Raw genomic sequence first — 18,147 nt, 5'->3', positions numbered from 1 at the left:
ATGGTTTGGTTTTTTAAATGACGTGTAACTTGTAAGATACGTGGAACAGAAAACATAAGAAGGAACAGGAGCCTCATTTACACACATTGTGGTACATTTGGCACATTAGGCTCAAGCAAACCAGAAAGGTTGATTTACCCTTTTCTGATGTTACAACATTCTCTAGTCTTTGTCCCTGAACAATATATACACATTCTGCAAGGATCCCAACTGGGGAACACTGGGAGAAGTTAGTTTTGTTTCCTTCTTTTGGCAAACATTTGATTTATTGTTCCAGCTACAAATCATAAAAAAGTCCCATGAAAATTAATCAAGTTCACAGGCCAGTTTCCCTGCTCTCTCATCTAAGTTGGATCTCTAAGTGTTACTCCTATGAAAAGCATTCAGAACCCAGTGCCGTATCACAACATGGATGCAGGTCAGTGAGGATACCAAGACAAAACTTTATTACGATCAAGCCTTTTTAACCCTTTGTTTGGTACTTTCCCAACCTGCACAAATGCACCACATTCAATCTCATTGGCTTCTTTAAGAATCCCCCAGCTAAATAGTCAAATCACAATGCTGATCTCACCCTGTTCTCGCCAGGACAGTTTCACCTTCTTGCCTCACTTCTTCTCAAGACCCCCACATCCTCTGGCCTCCAACTGAAAATCTTTGTTACAACAGCATCCTGGCTTATCCCCCCAAGTCTTGCTTGTTTACATTTCCTATCTTTCAACATTCCAACTTATTGCCCGAAGCCTTGTTCAGTTTCAAGGCCTCAAAGCTTGTTCCCAGAGTGTTTCTAATGCAAATCCTAACACCCTCACCTCCCACATCTCCCCCTTCTCTGTTTTCATACATCTACTACTACCTGCTTACAAGCTCGATCAATAACAGACTGCATAAGTTTCATTAAACAAGGAATACAAATTAACAGGCTAATAAACACTAACAAAACAAAAGCTCCTAATACAATCAATTTTTTTTACCCATGCTCCTAGTCCAGCAAAAAACCCTGAAAAAGGGCTCCAGTCATCCTCAACCTGAAGTTTTCCTGCAAGTTCTTTGAGGGTTTGTGTACTTTTGTGAACCGATTCACAAGGGTCTGAAAGGTTCATGAAACATGGGCCTTCAAAGTCCTCACAACCATGACCATGAGCAAGGAGAAGCAAATCTACGGCAGCCCAATTTTGTAAGGTTGCGTGTCTTACAGAATCTACAGCAAGGATGAGACTTGAAAGAGCATTAGATGCAACATTGTTTACTTTGCATAGAAATATTTGGGGTTAACACTGTTAATCTGCCTAGGCTACAAGGGCCTCCTCGTGGGTGAGAAGGGATGCCAGGCCGTGCTTGATCTCCACAGATTAAAAAGATACCTTGAGGAAATTACACTGGTGTGCCAAACGAGCAAGAAAGGTTGACGGAAGAATAATTACACCACACAGAAGCATTTTGATAAACAGCTAAAGAAGTTAACATTTTGCACTGATTGGTTTCACTCTGTATAATGAAAGTATAAACACGTGCCCATTTTTATAGATCTTAATAAATCAATTTCTTGTGCTTCTAAAAGGACGACTGGCTGTTGCACCACCCACCCATCCCACGTGTCTATGGGGTTCAAGGCTGCCACTGCTTGGGCTGCTGAAGGGATGACAGCCACCGTCCAGTTGTCCAACAGCAGTCCTACCAGACATGTACTGAAAGAATTCATAGGTGTGGCAACCAACAGACACAGGGTCTCTTGCCCTGTTGCATTGGCTAATGTTACCCAGATGTTTGCTTTTGGCTGGGCGGGAAGCCACGGTAGGGTCAATCCTGCTGTGATGAAGAGGCAGAAGACAAGGCCAGATGAACCCATTGTGCAGGGACCCAACAAGGTCCTTTATCTATGGAAACACAAGCATACCCTCGTCCCCAGGTTAGTAAAGGGAACGGGCCTTCCCATTCATGAGTTTCAAGGTTACATACTTTAACATGAGCTTTCCCCTGTCTAAAATCCTTAGAGCCCCCAAAATGGTGCTGCATAGGAGGTCCGTCCTACATCCAATGGTTTAAGAAATTCAAAACATAACAGGGTTCACTATACGTTCTTGTGGGGTTAACCCTGAACTCCCCCTTTTTTGTTTCTGCAACATGGTTTTAAGAGTGCTATATGTCAATGACTATGAGAGTCCGTGTTTGTGGTAACCTGTTGGCAAGGGGAGCCCGGGCTGTAAAGCTCCCATATCCTCAATGACCTCATTTATCTTTCTTAGGTCATGTAAAAGCCTCCAAGGGTTATTTTTCTTCTGAATCACAAGGACAGGTGTGTTCCATGGGCTGGTTGTGGGGACTGTGACCAGCTTTCAGCTGCTCATCCACCAATCTGTGTAATTGCAGCAGTTTTTCTTTTGGGCAGGGCCACTGACCTACCCACATGGCCTCATCTGATTTCCAGGTTAAAGGTGAGACCTGATGCAGAACAGTGGCCCCTAGGAAAAATCCCTGCTTAAATGCATTCCCCATTGGCTTAGACGCAGTCTCTGCCCCATAGGGTAGGAGATCTAGGTAACACATAGGGCCTGATCAAAGCCGATCATCTTTCTGGTCCAAAAATAACAACAAGCTCTTTGGAGGTGTCTGACCCCCAATTCCTGATTAGGAAGCATGAGCATCCATTAAAGGCCACTGATAGGGCCACTGTGGTGCAGAAATGACTGTAGCATCTGTTCCACTTACCAACATTTCCTCACAAAGTAATGTTTGTCCCTCCTGATTTTAAAGCATAGGATAGCTGGGGTCAGTCCATAGTTAATTGTTGGTTCCAGTACATTTCAGGCATCCCCATAGATCCAAAACATCCTGAGCCCCACATGGTGTGGACAGCACCCAGTGATTGGGGTGAAAAACGTATTAATTGTGCAATTCGGCTTCCTGCTGGTATAGTACATGGTGCCGTTGGAGTCCATGCCATTATTTTAATTTCTCCTTCAAAATCAGCTTCTACAACCCCTGGCAGCACAAAAAAAAAGGCCTCTTATTGTAGTAGAGGATTGTCCAATTAGCAGCACTGCCTTTCCATGCCCGAGCGGGCCACGTGTGCCAGCTGGAATAAGCACAGTGGATGTGTCTGGAATTCCTGTCTCTCCTGACGGGGCCAGGGCCGGGGCCAGGTCCACTCTGGTGCTGCCACTTGTGCTGGTGCACAAACTGCCATTAGGAGGGGTAATTTGCTGCCATGGTGTGGCCCCACGCCACGCTCCGCTTGGGGTTCCCCGGTAAAGTTAAAGGCTGGCCATCCCGATCAACTTTTGAGTGGCACTGATTTGCACAGTGACGCCCTTTACGACAGCACGAGCAGATTCCAGGCGCTCCCCTTTTATTGCTTGCTTTAACTGGACAGTTCTTTCTCAAACGGCCATACTGACCACATGAAAAGCACTGCTGTGACTTAACCAACAGTGTCGCAAATGCTTCCGTAATCAGAGACCGAACGTGTTGTCTAGACCCAACATTCTTACAAGCATTTTCATTAGCAAGTTGCTTAAAAATACATTCACGTGCTTTCTCATTATCGATCTGTTTTTCCAGAGCCTCATTAAGTTGGTCTAAAAGTTTCATAAATGGCTCATTTGCCTCTTGTTTGATTCGGACAAAAGGCTGTCTCTGTTTACTGGCTTCAGGAACAGCTTTCAAAGCACAAAGTGACAATTGTTTAAGTTGTTGCAAGCCCACCTGGCAAATCCTAACTTGAGCAGCATTGGTGCCAAAATCAGCTTGCCTCAGTAATGCGTCAGCAGTGACCGCTCACAATGGGTCACACGCCCCCAGTGCTAAGTTTTCAGTAGCCTGGATGCCTGCGAGCTGCCTCATTTTCGATTCCCACATAGTATATTGCATGCCCGTCATTATCAAATGAAACAACGCTTTAAAATCATTTGGGGCAAATACATGAGTATCACAGAGAGACTGTATCAAATGAGTTGTACAGGGGGCCCCAAGTCCGTGGTCCATCACTGTTCGCCTGATATCTTTGATAACAGCATACGAGAGACTTTCCCACCGCAGGTCTTGATCTGGTACATGCACCACTGGGAAAGCACACAATACGTCTGCATGCCCCGCTCATCTCGCTTGTCTCTTTACAGCTGCCCATTTATCATGAGGATCAGGGTGATGTAAATCAAGCTCCTTTTCCGGATCAATAGGCCCCAGGTCAAAAGGCCCATCCAGGCCAGCATCAGGATTATCAGGCAGCAGAACTGCAGGAGCAGCAGCAGCAGACTGATTATTTGATCTTGCGGCAGAGTCGGGCAAAGAGGGCGGTGCTAAAGCAGCCGAGGGTGCGGCTTCTGCTTCCTTTGCTTCTGAGCCAACATGAGCTTTCAAAGTTTCAAAACCAATTCGCCAAGGGCTCAATAAAGCGGTGGCAACTTTATCATCTGTTGTGGCACAGACCCACAGATTAATGCCAATTTCATCCCAAATATCGCAGTATAAATATTAATAACTTTAATAGATGGATCGACTTTTGATGCCCAGAGAAGGACACGTTTCAATTCTTCCTCATCTACATTTTCCCCATACTTCTTAAGAACATTAGCAAAGACTTGTAAAAGATTTCTTTGTTCAAGCAGTCCCCGTAGTTCTCAGCTGCTTACCCTCATCCTGCGAGAGGCAATCGAGAGCTCTGAATTCACTTCCTTTCAGCGTATACACTTGCTTCCTTTCAGCATGTAGTTCGGCTCAGCTATGCCACCGGATTGACGACTAGCTGCTTTCATGCCCCATTTGTGCCGTATCATCACGACACGAACTCAGGTTGGTGAGGATACTGAGACTGAGACAAAACTTTACTACAATCAAGCCCTTTTATCCCTTTGTTTGGTACTTTCCCAACCTGCACAAACGCACCACGTTCAATCTCATTGGCTTCTTTAAGAATCCCCCAGCTAAATAGTCCAATCACAATGCTGATCTCACCCTGCTTTCGCCACGACAGTTTCACCTTCTTGCCTCACTTCTTAAGACCCCCACATCCTCTGGCCTCCAACTGAACTTCTTACAACAGCATCCTGGCTTATCCCCCCAAGCCTTGCTTGTTTACATTTCCTGTCTTTCAACATTCCAGCTTATTGCCCCAAGGATTATTCGGTGTCAAGGCCTCAGAGCCTGTTTCTAGAGTGTTTCTCAAGCTCATCATGCAAATCCTATTGCCTTCACCTCCCACAGAACAACAGCTTCTTTTGGTGAAAAATCATAGAATTCGATCACGGTAACACCAACATCATGCTACACACAAATCCGGCTACAGCCACATGAAATCATTTCTATGACAGAATACGCTGTACATGTGGCAATGCAAGGCACTTTGGAATAGGAAGCAAAAGTTCTTTGTACACTATCAGCCAGTTAATGACATTCAACCCATTCAGTGCAGATGCTTAGTTAGGTTGGTATGAGGCACAGAATCATAGAATCTTAGAATCAAACAGGTTGGAAAAGACCTTTAAGATCATCAAGTTCAGTTATTACCCCAGGACTGAAAAGGCCACCACTAAACCATGTCACTGGGGGCCACATCTACATGGTTCGTGAACACAGCATGTTGCTAACAGGAAAGGGCTGATGCTATACCAAAATCTTCAGATACTTGCCTGTTTAACAAAAGCTAGAGTAGACTGCCATTTCTCCACCCAAGAGGCAACATAGTAGTCTCAACAGGATCAGCCCTAGGAGAACACAGCTTCTTTTATGGACTCAGAACTTCGGGATTCATGCACCACAACCAGAATGAAATGTTTTGCTATCCATGGCACTGTTGTGCACAGCAGAGGTCACAAAGACCACATGGTTTAATCTAGAGTGCACGTTTACAGTGCTCTACAACATTAAAACCCAGCACCATGCATGATGCTGCCTTCACCTCATTGTTGATGCTGGCACTTTGTACTATGTTACTGCCACCCTAAATCTAAAACTGAAACACAAGAGAGATCTACCCCTGGCTGCTTGAGAAGCACGCTCAGTAAAGCTGGGTGAAATTCCTCTCTCATGTTTGATGCACAAACTACATTCTGCCACGAACCCCACCCCAGTATAGCTCTGGGTAAATTATCAGCAATTCAATTAAAGAATTTTAGAGTGGTAGCAACTGCTCTCTACTTCCTCAACATCTCAACTCATCGCCCCGTGCTGATGAAAGAGGTGGCATCTCTACCAGAGAGACAAAGAAAAGTAACATGTATTCACAATTCTGTAATAGTGGAGGAGTATTGAAAACCTGGCAAGGGCAGTAACCTGTGTAACACAGACTGTGGAGGTTGGTGTGTTCAGCACGAACTCTGTGAAGCCAGCATGCCCAGATCTGAGCAGTCAGCTGCCAAGAAACCACAACCCAACCCCAACAAAAACCACACAGAACACTCTACCTGACCTTTAAACATCTCCAGACCAATATTTCTAGAATGCTATCAAAATAATCCTTCAATTCAGCTGCTTATTTGAAATCAAATCCTGGCATTAGAAGGAGGATGTTTAGTCTTAAATGTTTGGGTACTTCCTGAAAATATTTCTTTGTTTAGCCATTTTATTCATTTTCCTCTCATGCAGGAAACAGTTGGCAGTGAGCATCAACCAGCTGGGGTCAGATGCTCAGGACAAGAGAGGTCTTTTTTCTCCCCAAGAGATACTTCACTGTGCTAGAACTAAAGCCTGTTTATCTCTCTTGGCCAATCTCAACCCAGCATGAAATAAAATATTAATCTAGCAAATGAACAAAACCCCAAATTACCACCAGGACCTGACCATGATGATGGTCACGATGACCAGTGAGTCACAACAAAAGACAGAGGGCTGGGAAATGTACATTCAGTCCCTCACACGATACATTTTGTATTCTAGCTCTGCAAGTAGACCAGAGTCCTTTTTGCAGTTGACAAGTAAGGAGGTTTGTATACAGACCCATCTTCAATTCCATTAGTCTGTATTTGCTAGGCAACTTTTCTAGTCAGTCTGAGCTTAAACCATTGACTTTCACCTCACTGTGGTCAGAGTCACAGCCTGGCTCTTTTGTCTGTGGGGACAGAGAGCAGTTTCCCTGTTTTCTGCCATCCTCCAGAATGCAGACAATAGAAAAATAACACCTTGCCTGTGATAAGTCCCTTGGCCATCACAGCCAGAATAGCTTGATCTAAAGCTCTTTAGAACATGTCTTTAATGACATAGCTGGTGGGTAAGTATTCCACACACAAGGTCAACGTGCTGTTGTGGCAAACTGCACAGCAACAAAAGAAAACTCACAGAACTGCACCGTTTCCCCAGTGTCTTTGACAAGTAACTTCTCTACATAAATGCGATACAAAGAGCCACTGAATAGACTCAAAATATAATCCAGTGTCATTATTTCAAAACATTCTTCAGCAGAGAATACAAAAAGCAATGTTTACAACCAAATAGCAGGTAGGTGAGCCTGTCCAGTGTGAATTTTGAAGGACACTGAGAATATCAGAAGCAACTAATGAAATAATAAGGCTGCCAGCATCGTGACAGCATAAGTAGACTTTGCCAGAGTCCAGCCCGTTCCACCCCTTCCTTTGGCACTGCTGGGTAGTGTGCAAGCACAGCATCTAGCCCTTCCTTTGGCACTGCTGGGTAGTGTGCAAGCACAGCATCTAGCCCTTCCTTTGGCACTGCTGGGTAGTGTGCAAGCACAGCATCCAGCCCTTCCTTCTGCACTGCTGGGTAGTGTGCAAGCACAGCATCCAGCCCTTCCTTCTGCACTGCTGGGTAGTGGGGCAAGCACAGCATCCAGCCCTTCCTTCTGCACTGCTGGGTAGTGGGGCAAGCACAGCATCCAGCCCTTCCTTCTGCACTGCTGGGTAGGGGGCAAGCACAGCATCCAGCCCTTCCTTCTGCACTTCTGGGTAGGGGGCAAGCACAGCATCCAGCCCTTCCTTCTGCACTGCTGGGTAGGGGGCAAGCACAGCATCCAGCCCTTCCTTCTGCACTGCTGGTAGCGTGCAGACACAAGAATGGGAATCACATCAGGCAAAGGGTGCACAAAGTAAATAACAGTGACCAACTGAGCAGCGGCACATGCTTCAGCCTGGAAATCTATAAAAGAAACAGAGGTTGATAGAGGACCCCAGTGCTCAGCTCCTTGAGTTCATCCAGTACAGTCATGCTGCTTCTGCCACGCCAGATCCTTGGGAAAGAGAAGTTCCCAACTGACTGTCCTCCCAGTGCAGCACAAGGGGAGTGCAACGCTTTAGTCACAGAAACCAAGGAATGTTCATTTAATAAATGTGTGGTTTTGTGTGTGTGAGAGAGAGAATATAGTAAAGTCTATGGAGCTAAAAGCTCACAGGTTCAGAACTGTAGGGTATCTGCTATCTTGTGTTACTCATTTCTAAGCAGCAAGATCAATTCAAATGATTTTTTTTCTGTGTAACATCATGGTTGCTTCTGCAAAGAATTTCTCCTTTTTCCTCTAACTCAAACTTGATTTCCATTTACTTCATTCCTTTTTGTTCTCCTACCTTTTTTGTTCAAGTTCATTATTTTCCACTTGATGCTGGTTTTGTGCCTGCCATCGTTGCAGATTTTATTGTTAATAATGAGTAAAAACTCCAAGTACTGCTGAAATCCAGTCAGTGATGCAGAGCAATTACAAGATGTAAATTACTGACTTTATTCTTTTACTAGTTTAGCTTGTACCATTCACAAAACTTTGTCTCATTAAATCTCCTGTTTTCAACAACTGATTCAATTTATATGCTGTGTGGTGGCTATTGCACTGGCTATTGCTACTTTATTCCACTGTTCTTTTCTGTCCATGAGCTACATCTTCTCTACTTGGGATGAAGAGAATACTGGAGCCTGCTTTCCCTACAGCTTGATCCTCATGGATGGCTGCAAACTCTCACTAAAGGTTTTCATACAAATCTGGCATTTGTAAAGGCCTGCGTCTTTGTGGATAATCTAGAAGCTAACAAAGGATGAGCCCACATAACATTAAAAATAGAATTATAAAGTCTTCCTTACACAGCGAGTAAGTTTTGCAAAACTCATGTCAACTTCATTATCCTTTAGATACCCATTCCATTACCTAAATTGGTTGGGATCAGGCTCAAAATTCAAGCGGAAGCACACAGATATAAGAAAATACAGCCATGTATTTCAGCCATGGACAGGGAGAGCATGGCTGAAAGTGCCTCACTCCTTTACAGAACCAGGCTGAAAAGATCACTGACATTACTGTGAAGCTCTCACCAGTTTATTCCCACCTCAGGGTAAATGGCGAACATGCGTAGGAACAATCACAAAGTAATGGGACCAGATCATCTCCAGTAGCTGCGTTTGTGCCCATGGTGACTTCAGCTGGAGTCTGCATGGCAGAAGAGGTGAAGTGTGGATCTCTGCTGGTAATACAGATCTGAGCTGGATCACAATACTGAAGCTCAGGGCTCCTTAGTGGCTTTTTAAGGATAAGGTTTTTCCAGCCTCCACTGGCTTTCATAGCAAACCAAAACCAATTGAAAACAGCCTTTATCATTATTTTTTAAATAGTGAAAGTTCATAAAAACAGTGCTTGCAATGAGTAAACTTGTTAAATATCTCAAGTCAGCTTTGCCTCAGACTGTCCAATGCATTGTTGCCTTATTAGCACCATTTTGTAAGAGGAATTTTCTTTGTTATCTTAACACAGCTCAAAAAAACCCTCTCTCAGTGCCTCTTCTATTCATGACTCACTCATAACGACACAAGTGACTCATGCTGTCAAATTACAAGTTATTACTTTAGAAAATGAGTTTTTTCCCTTCCTTTTGGGTAAAATATGACAATTTTCACTATTTTGTTACTCAGGACAGTTTCTCACTACTTACAGATTCTCAGAATTCTATTTTTGAATCAAAGCGTATGCCACAAAAGACAAAAGCATCTCCCACCTCTTGTCTCTTTCAAAGATAAATACATTTGAAACAGAACAATTGCTTAAAACTAGTTCCAGAACTTCAGAGGTTCTTTAACAGTAAATTGTATTTCAGTCATCAGGTTTTATCTAGACAGGTATGCTTGCCTTTTTTTCCCCTAAAGGTGCTTGTTCTAACCTATGAACAGTTTCTGGACCAAAATGGATGAGTAAGGATGCTGGTGTCAGAGGCAGCCTTGAGCCTTCTGCTTGCAGTGATGACTGGTCTAACTCTCCAATAAGGTTATGTGCGCACATACAACATGGATGGCCCTAGGTGGGAATTAGCTTGCACAAATGGGAATGGAATGTTTCCCGGGTCAGAGAACAGTCTGAAACTTTTTGTTTCCCAATAGCTTTTGTGTGAGGAAGCTCTTGCATCCTGATGTTTTCATCCAATTACTATCCCACACAAGCCCAATATTGCCTGGCTAATGCCCATTTAACTTCAGTGCTGAGACCATCACTGGAGCATCCTCCTATGAAATAGTATTTCTCCCTGCCCATCTCCCATTTGCCTCCTCCTCTCCCCGTTAGTGGATCAGTCTGGGGGACATCCTCCCCGATTACCTGCTGGTAAGAGTGGTTAAAGCTGAAAAAACCAAACAAACCCTGAAGCTCTTTCTTATGTATTCTTGTCTTTACCTATAAGAACATCCATGATTACAGGACCCCGAAGAAGCTTACACAGACTTCCTCATCCTAGCAAAGAGCACATCCTAGCAACCCACATTAGTATTTCCTCTTCTGCAAGAAAGATGGACTGATCCTGATCTTTTCTGGGTTAGGGGGAAAGCTAGATCCTAGTGGGACTCTATACCACGTATTTTCTAGGCATCACCAGTTGACCCTACATTGCCATCCAGACATTGATCAGGGGCTTTAGAAAGAAAATTAACTGCTCCTTGGCTCAAACATCCTCCACGTTGGGGTATTCCTTTTGAATCTGCTGCAGTTCGGGCTGCATCACTGAAGTCTGGCTCTAGGCCACATGCTGCCTTTTCTCACATGGACTCGCTGCCAAAGGCAGCATTCAGAGAACTATTCTCCCTGCCATACCCATCCTTGCTTTAAAGCCTTTTCTCCTTTAAATCCATCAAACTTATTGCCTTTGATATATTATGTTCCTGGAGAATAGAGTCAATTCCTTTGTTTGACTGTTCATTACATTTCCTCTTAATGTGTTTTAATGTTTCTTAACTTCCCTGCTCCTGCACTTCATAGGTCAAAATTCAGCCTTGATGGAAACAGAGATAACTTTGAATTCAAGCAGCTTACAGATTTCTTGTCAGTATTCTGTTTCTGCTACTCTCAACCCATTTGGTATTTCCTCTATTCATTCTGCTGCTTCCCCTAGGAAATCCAAAGCCCTGTACAGTATCAGTGACCTTAAAAGTGATATTGCTGTCCATAACCTGATTCCATGTTCAGATGTTCCAGGTCAGGTGGTAAAACAGACTCAGTCCAGTGACACTGTAGTAGCAGAAGCTGGACACCAGCTTAACTACAAGGGTTAGGCAAGCTCTGCAGTACAAATAAACAGCAGTTTACACCAACTCTGTTGAGGTCTCTCTTTTCCTTTGGGAAGGATGATGCAGAAGAAATAGCTCCTAAAATCCTTGGCCTTTCTTTGGGATGATCTCAAGATACCTGATACATGTGAGGCAGCAACTTACTAGGAGGCTTGCCAGGAAAAAACAACCAGCAAAAGTAGATCAGCCTCCCCGAATGCAGAGATACGTGCACATACCATGCAGCTACTGTAGCCACTGGAACATCTGGCTTGGTGCAGTCTATATTTAGAAATAAAGCTTTATAACATTAAGATGCTTAAGAGTTCTTTTTCCACTGGAATATGGCGGTCAACAACAAGAAGAGTAACTCCTGGCAGTAGTGGAGTTCTAACACAAAAGGTGAATGTTTGGGGCTGCAGCTTCACATTGCTTATTTGCTCAATGAAAAAAAAACGATCTCTTATGAAAAACACAATTAAAACCAACCAAACAAAAATAATGAAAGGTCATAACAGCGGCAGTGACCATCCATAAACACAACAGTCTGAAAGCAGAGTTATTTATGCTAAATGCTAAAGTAAGAGACGTAACATAGTCCTTTGGACTAAGCAGCATTTTAAAACATAACATGGCAACTGCGAAGAGAGAACTCAGGAAAAATGAATGATTGGGTGGATTATAAGCATGCACACAGCATCTGCCAAATGGAAAACAGCAACCGCATCTCGCAGTCTGTTTAGTAATTAGGGTAAAACAGACCCCAGAGCACTGAAATGGAGACAGTTAGCACACTGAACAGGGAAACAAGACGCTGTGCTGAATTGTGAGGACGTTATAAATTGCAGGAAATGGTTCATTAATACAAAAAGCTCTGGAGCAGGCCACCTGCAGTGGTAAACACAGTACCTGTGACAAAAATAGCTCCCAAGAGAAAAAGGACAAGTAGGATGAGGGAAAATACAGAAAATGGCTTTCTGGTGGTAAATTCACAGTTCAGATACAGTGGTGATAAACTCAAATGAAGGGTAAAAATCAGTTTCCCATCCTCGCTTAATTTTCACAAGCTTCAAGGGAAGAACTCAAGAAACTATCACCAAATCTTGTGCCTCACTGACACAGAGTTGTCTCATTGCAGCTAACAGCAGAAAAGTGAAACCAGATTAATTCAAAGTGATTTCTTTAAAATTTTGCCAATAAAGCAAATAACATAAGGAAGATTTAATGTTACCTGAAGACCTTAATCCAGATAACCACTACCTCATAAATTCCCTTTTTACCAGCTTAGAAGTTGATGCATTTCGTATGAGAGGAAAGTAGGGGGCCTGTGTTGAAGAGAAGATCAAACTGGATTTTAAGGCCAGCTATGACCTTAAACTTCTAACTGAGACAACAAAGAGAAAGCTGAAAATGAATGGTTATAATTGAAACACCAATACTATACAGACCAACATAAAGCTAAATACATGAATCAAACTTCAAGTTTCTTTACCAGGAAAAATACTTAAAGGAGTTCATTTAGAGCACATACGTTGCTTATCAACCAAACACAATCTCCAGGGCTTCTCTAGGTACAGCTCCTACCTCAGGCTGTTCCGCTGCAATCACAGGAGAACGATGAGACCCAGCCTGATGTAGGTGCAAGCAGCGTGTCACAGAAGCAGCCAGGAAAGGTGCTGTGGAACAGCTTTGCGAAGTCTCTCTGGAATAGCTAGCTGTATACAGGAGGCACACTGCTGGCAGAGATCTCTGGAGACATCCTGCGAGGAGAGGCCAAGATGTTTAGTACAACAGAGGTACACATGCTCTGCTGCACCTCGCTTCCTGCTCCTGCAGGAATGAACCGCGTGGTGCCCACTGGCAGCACAAGCTGCATCTGTACCTGGGTACCCATGTCACACAGGTCTAAGCCAGCAGCTGAGACCCAGGGTTTACAGTAACGTACTTCAAGACACAGTTGTCCATACACTATATTCAGGTTTATTTTGCAACCTACATACTTAGAGTTGCAGCTATACTATTAAGCTGCTAGGGGTTGCAAGTGCCTGTGGGTAGCTACAAATACCTCGTTGTTGAACTGCTCTAGCAGAAGGCACCCTGTGCTCCTGTGCTGCTACTGCTTCCTCAAAACAATGCAAAGCAGGTCTTTGCCTTCAAGCTTTACCATTTTTCCTCAAGGCTCTTCCCCTGGCATTAATTCAGGAACCTCATTTGTGCTCAGTTTGTCACAAACACAATGCTAGCCCAGAGTTTGCTGATAAACCTTCATGTACATTAACAAACATGGCCAAGGATGTTCCCTAGATGTGTCTGTACACCCTGATTCTGCCTACAGCACAAAAGAGGATTTCAATGGGCACTGCCTGGCTGCCTTCCCTCAGGAGATCCTCTGCCTGAGGCAACAGCTGGAGAAACGTGACTTGGCTGGACCTTGCTCACCTCCAGCTGTACCTTTAACAGGTGAAACTGGGAGGAGGAGGCCCCATAGAAATCCCCTGAGGACAATCATGGAATGGTTTTAGTTGGAAGGGACCTTCAGATCATCCAGTTCCAACCCCCCTGCCATGGGCAGGGACACCTCACATTAAACCATGTCACCCAAGGCTCTGTCCAACCTGACGAATGACTGACACATAGATACCTTATGAATGAACGTATCAGCAACCAAACAGGGAAAAGAATGATGCCTTTATACTAAATGCATTGATTAGCAAAGAGCCTGGATTAACACCTATAAAAGATAAATTCTTCATGTAAAGAAGTCAGCAAACATGTTGCTAGGAAAACCTCCTTGATCACCACCAGATGATCCTGCCCCCTGATCACAACTAACTCTTAACTGAAAAGGTTGGCTCCATGTTTTATTCATCACCCACCTTGCACGTTAAGGGGGGAGATAACGATTATGCTTCTTTTGGGATGTTACATTAGAGAACAGGTTGGCTTGAAGACTAATATTAACCTAGCCTTGCTAATCTAATTAAGTAATTCCCCGTAACGTGGCTGTTAAACAACTGTTGACAGGCAGGAGGCTTCTGGATGCAGCAAGACAGCCCAGGAGAGGCAGTTGTGAGGAGGCCTGGTGGCTGTAACCGGGGGAGCAGCCTGAGCTACCTCACCAAGCCCATGGGGTTGGCACTGATTTCCCTTCGGTAGCTCTGCATGGGGACACACAGCAGACCTGGAGCTCACCCACTGTTAGAGAGCTCTTGCAGACATGGTAATTCTCTGGAATTCTAATGATACCCTTATTTTTTGTGTAATGTTTCAGTAGGACACTATTAGTCAGTATTTAGGATGATACAGTATTAATTATTAACCATTTCCATTGCGCTTCCCCTGTTCTGAGCACCCAAAGGGCACCCTCCAGCCCTCCTGTGGCACCACATCTCCCTCACACCCTCCCCAGATCCCACAGCGTGACTGGGATTTCACCATTATTTCCTTTACAGACAGTTTCCCTTTTCGTCCCCACTCCTTGCAGACCTTACTGCTGAACACAGCTGTACCTTTGAGCTGACTTCCCTCATTCAGGTTCACAAGGCTCCAGGTGTGCGTGGATTAAAGCAAGCCCCAAACCCCTCATCCCAAGTACCTGCTAAGACATTTCCCCCTTCCTCCTGCTCTACCCCAGGGCTCCCGCCCTCCGCCTCAGCAGTGGCTGTGCTGTGACCATCTGAGTTTATAGTGCTTGCTTCCATTTTCAAAGGGAAAAATGTCTTGGAATGGGGTTTTCAACGGCACTATGTGCAGCTGCAGAAAGAAAGGCTGTTCCCATGCTAAGGATCAAACATAGCCACTTCCAATACAGGTTGTTTCTGCCATGGGTATTCAGAGAGGAAACCCAAGGCACCAAGGATACTTTAAGTCATTTACTCAGCCATTTCAGCACTCATGGGTTGGCTTTGATTTTTCTGTAGTCTGTGAAGCCCATCGAAAGGAAAACTTCAAGATCCACCATGCTGTCACACACTTGCCATTGCGGGCATGCACCCAGTCCTGCTGATACCAGGGAAAAAAGGGTTAACATTGTGCCTGCTTGCTTAAGCAGTCGCTGTGCTTGGTGAAGCAGAACCATAGGAGTCAAAGTTGCTAAAATGGTGAAGCAGAATTGTAGGAGTTACAGCTGATAGGCAGAATTGTAGATGAGATTCATAACTTAACATTTAAGACATTCTTGTTTAAATAGTATCCATAGAAAGAAAAGGAACAAAAGACAGCCAGAGCAACAAAATTTGCAAACTTGACAAGTTTCTGCTTTAAGATCCATAAAACCGGCTTGTACCAAACCTGAGGTTTGGACAGGAGCCGAAACCCTATTGAGTCTGCATGAAGGCAAGAGGTTACTTGTGGTTACATGCGCCTCAGTGCTGAATAAAAGCATAGCTACTTTACAACTTTAATGAGTTGTGGAGTCTACCCACGTATCTCTGCTGCTGCCCCGGAGCAAAGCCAGCGCTCCTGCTGCATGTGGCAGGACCAAGGTTTGGGTCCAAGTGCAGCATGAAATGTTTTGTTACCTGATAAGAAAGCAATTCAACCCACATCAGACATTCATGCACAACATACACGTTCTCAGCAGCCCTTCTCCCATGCAGCAACACTCAAGAACAAGCACTAAGTGAAAAGAGGAAAAACAGCATTAAATGCAAAAAAACCCCAAACCTCATTTTGTTACCTGGTAATGAAGAAGTTACGGTTTTGATAATCTTGAGTTTAGAACTGCATGCTGCAAAGAAAAGCACTGTTTCCCTACAAGTTCACAGACTTTGAGGAGATGGAGAAGGCTGGTACATGAACCATGGGGATCAGAGGATGAGGAACAGGCAACTTCAGACAGAGAAGGAAGGCAAAGTGATTTTGAAAGGCTCAGCAGAACAGAAGACAACTGTGTTATTGTGTTCCTGAAGGAACTTGATTCATCCTAATGCTAAAAATCGCACCTCGAGATCGGAGACCCCTGCCTACAGAGAGCCTTACTCATGGAACACACACAGTGAAATCAATCTATCTTGTGCCGTTAAACAAGAGGCAAGAGAATGTAAGAGCCAATGGTTGTAGATACAGGCTGTTAACAGGAAACACCGGTTTCACTGGTTGAGAAGCATGCAAGTGGAGAGCTGGCAGCCGAGGGTGTGCTGGCCCTGTGGAGCTACCACCCAGCACCCATCGCTGTGTGGACATGGAATAAACAGCTATCTCAAGTGCATGTGTTCACCGGCTCCCTGCATGCTGGGTGAAGAACATCGACCTGGGGACAACTTTAGTCCATTGTTAAACAATAAACTAAAAAATGACCTTTACACTGGCAGCAAAATTGATATCCCCAAGCCCCCCCCCCCCCCCAGCAGACACCTGACGGACCGCTCCAGCTCCTAAAGGCAAAAAACCTCACTACTGCCTGTAGCACGCTGGATCCTGACCCGTACCAGCTCCCTATTTCACCTTAGGGTTTTTGTTAGCTCCCCTCTGGCTCTAGCTTTTGCAAATCACAGGCTAGGCTGAATGGGAGAGAAAAGGAATAGGAGAGTAAAACCTTTCTTGCAAGCATTTCCGAAATGCTGACCACAGATATTCCTGCCCCTTTCATTTCTCTCTGAAAGGAAGAGAGGAAAGATGACATCTTTCATTAAAAACCCTAACGAAGAGTGGGAAGTTTGAACAAACCTGGAAAATGAAGAGCTGCTTCTTCAGCCCCCACTGACTGCAACAGGAATTGAGGATGCTTAGTGAAACCTGGGAAAAGCCCCTGACCACAAATACTACATGAAAAGTAATAATATTTAAACACTTTACATCATCAAAATTGTGAATGTAAAATCATGACTGCAAGTACGGAGGAGCAGTAGGTGAAATACAAATCATACAGTCCAGTGCTAAACTGCAGAGCTCAGCTCTGCACCAAGGCCACTTCCTCCCGGCTTCCCCTCCTCCCTGGGGAAAAACGACTGCTACTGCTGAACCCAGGACGCTAGCCAAAGAACAAGTCCATCAACAGCATACTAAAGGAATCTTCCAAAACTTTATTAAATAACACAGATACAACTCATCATTATTTACATCCAAATTGTCAATTTTCAGTAGTATTAGCGCGTAAGGCACAACTCCAGAACCAGCCTGTAAGTTACACAAGACTCAATATAATAACATGTAAGAACATTGAGTTTTGTAATACTGTGTGAAAGCAAACCTGTATGCCATGAGCAACGTCTGCACTCCACTCCTCTGACTACTTGCCTGCACAGTGCTGCACACAATGTATTTGCATAAACTATTTTGTTACTTGAAGGAGGGCAATTGCCATCACTGTTATTATGGTCCTTAGGAGAGACACCAGCATATTCACAATTCAGACTGCAATCCTTGCTGCATGTAAACAAAGTCTTTGCTGATAGCTGCAAAATCCTCTTTATGGATTCAAAATTACTGGGATTAATATTATAATCCTCAAAATAATAACCCTACTGCAATACTTCTTGTTTTCCTTTTTTCCCCTATCCTCAGGGAAGTACCTTAGGAGTAAGAACTGGAACTCAGTCTTTCCAAATGAATTTTACACATAAGAAAAAAGCTCAAGTCAGCATTCCTCACTGCCATCTTGTTTAGAAAGCAAACTACATATGAGCACACAGTGGTAACTGCCGGGGTGAGCACAGTACTTTCTGGTGCGCCCAGAACTGTGCATTTTATACC

General features: G+C 44.1%; 1 protein-coding gene across 1 annotated transcript in view; it reads left to right on the top strand.

Annotated features, from left to right (window-relative positions):
• The window catches only part of HDAC11 (histone deacetylase 11), a 656,323-nt gene that overhangs the window by 515,578 nt on the left and 122,598 nt on the right, over positions 1 to 18,147 (top strand). The gene's annotated exons all lie outside the window — the stretch shown is intronic.

This window comes from Neopsephotus bourkii, unplaced genomic scaffold, assembly GCF_033783945.1.
Source record: "Neopsephotus bourkii isolate Nb327-2 ecotype Australia unplaced genomic scaffold, CSIRO-AGI_Nbou_v1 NB_923, whole genome shotgun sequence".
NCBI lineage: Eukaryota > Metazoa > Chordata > Aves > Psittaciformes > Psittacidae > Neopsephotus > Neopsephotus bourkii.
The sequence above is the reverse complement of the archived record's forward strand: the minus strand, read 5'-3'. Positions and strand labels throughout refer to the sequence as shown.